This window comes from Myodes glareolus, chromosome 20, assembly GCF_982192425.1.
Source record: "Myodes glareolus chromosome 20, mMyoGla1.1, whole genome shotgun sequence".
NCBI classification, from domain to species: domain Eukaryota; kingdom Metazoa; phylum Chordata; class Mammalia; order Rodentia; family Cricetidae; genus Myodes; species Myodes glareolus.
In genome coordinates, this window is record NC_142045.1 from 39557411 (window position 1) to 39559647 (window position 2237).

The following is a 2237-nucleotide window of genomic DNA, read 5'->3' on the forward strand; positions in this document are numbered from 1 at the left end:
TCCAAACTGCAGGACCACCTGTGCCTCCAGGTGGCTCCCAACATCTCCCCCTAATTATTGTCTTTAAGAGCAATAAGGCAAAACTATTTTCCAATCTGGTCCCCACCTAGACGCAGCATACCAAGGATATCTGTGCTCCCACCCATCTCCAAGGAGGGAGAAAGGCAGAATAGAGTCAGTCAGAAAATTGTTAAGAGATAAGAGGTTGCACAGGGTGCTGCTCAAGGTGATAACGTGAAACAGCTGCTCTTGACATCGCCCAGAAGGTCATCTCTGCTGCCTCCTCTGCACGAATCTTCCACAGCAGGACATTCAGCATCCACTGGGTCATCTTCTTTATCTCTCTGGTCGGTCTCGCTGGCATCCAGATGTATGTCAGCATTCCTAGAAAAACATAAACAAAACTCTCCTCCCAAATTAAACATTTAAGAGTATTAAAAACTCTCAGTGTAAAAATTCAGCACAATCAGTACTGGAAGTAGGCTGGTTTTGAACTTAGAGATCTGCAGGTCTCTGCTTCAAAAAGCAAATCTTGTTTGCCTGTACCAGCAAAATTTTGAATTAAAAATTAAGTGTATAGAATGCAAGAGAAATCCTTTCTCTGGGGGAAGCTGTCACTGGTAGTGTAGTCCCCCTCTATTGTTTAAAAACCAAAGCAGTTGTCATTGGGAATTGAACTCATAACCTTTGGAAGAGCAGTCAGTGCTCTTAACCTCTGAGCCATCTCTCCAGCTCCTCTATTCAGATGGAAAAACCTCTAGGTAACATTGTTTATCTCACCAGGTGCCTCAGGCAAAAGGTCCGCCTTTCTTTGTTACCTAGGATACGGTAACCAGGTAAACATGCCTTTATTATGATAATCACGACCAGTTCTTTAAGGGAGAATGGGCGTAGCATCGATCATCTTACTACTTCCTGCTGACAAAGGGGCGATGTTTGGGGGATAAATGTTTTCATCTGACTAATCTTTTGGCGACAAATGTTTTTATCTGACTGAATTTTTGGCGACCTTGGCTGAGGGCGGCAGCAGCGGACAGCGGCAGCTGCCATAGCTCCGCCTCTGAAGCCCCTTATGGCGCGCTCCGCATGGCCCCGCCCCGGGCCGTGCGCGGGCTCGCCGTTTCACCTCAGGCAATGAACTCGCACCGCCGGCTGTGAGTCTTTTTCAAGCTCCGGCGAGGGGGGGCATCCGCCCACCCGTGGAGGGCCCGGTCTGCCCGCGCGCGGAGCCCCGTTCTCTGGGAACTCATCTCCCCGCTCAGGGAGGGCCCGGCCATGTTGCTATGGAAACACGGCTTTTCGCAGAGCCTGTGCTGGGATTAAAGGCGTGCGCCACCACCGCCGGCTACTTCCTCAAACAAAGTTCAAGTTTTCTGTACCTGAGAGCCAAAGACTGAGCTCTCTTAACAAAATTAGGCGAAAATCACCTCAGAAACTCTGTGGCTCTTTAAGAATAGGGAAGGCAGTGATCAAGCTCGCCTCCCTACGAGACTGTTGCCTCCAGTCTCTAACAGCGAGTACGCACGGAGGAAGCCGCGGATCTCCCAACCGTAAACCTCGCTTTTTCTCAGCTCCACCTGCACTGAACTTAAGGGATTTTTCTTCCCCGTTGCTTTTTGTACCTTCTTTCAGATACCTTAACTTTGATTTTTTTTGTATTTTTTTTTCTATTTTAGGCCTATCCTTTGAAATTCCTTTTTACATTTCTTTTCCTCCCCTTTCTGGGGATTCCCAGACGTCACTCACCGCTCCATGTTCTCAGAGTTCTGAAATTCAAGGCTCTCTGTGCTGGTGTCTGATCTTGGCTTTTTCTCCCGGGCTTTCTCAGGGTCCCCCGGCGTAGTTGTCAGGGTCCCTCAGCGTCCCGGAGTTTCGAGCACCAGTTGCGGGGGGCCATCCTGTCCCGCAGGAATGAACGCCACCAAAAACGAGAATTCCTTCTCTGGTCACATCTTTATTTGGAGCATTCCTTGAGGAAAATTGGGGGAAGGGAAGATAGAGCAGGGACGAGAGAAAGCTTAGAGAGAGGAAGTAGGGTCCCGAGGCATCTGCTTTTAAACGGTGGAGCGGCTTGAACGCTGTCCTGATTGGTTAATGCCATTCTGCTGGTCTGAGCATGTGCAGGCAAGGGTGCAGGCAGGGTTGCTCAGCCCCACGTGGCTACCTCCAAACTGCAGGACCACCTGTGCCTCCAGGTGGCTCCCAACAGCTGTGAAATTATAGCATTGGTTGATCTT

At 49.7% G+C, this 2237-nt stretch overlaps 1 pseudogene; it reads right to left on the reverse strand.

Annotated features, from left to right (window-relative positions):
* Nucleotides 1–1119: 1119 nt before the first annotated feature.
* On the reverse strand, nt 1120–1309 carry LOC148118802 (Nuclear RNase P; annotated as a pseudogene).
* Nucleotides 1310–2237: the final 928 nt, after the last annotated feature.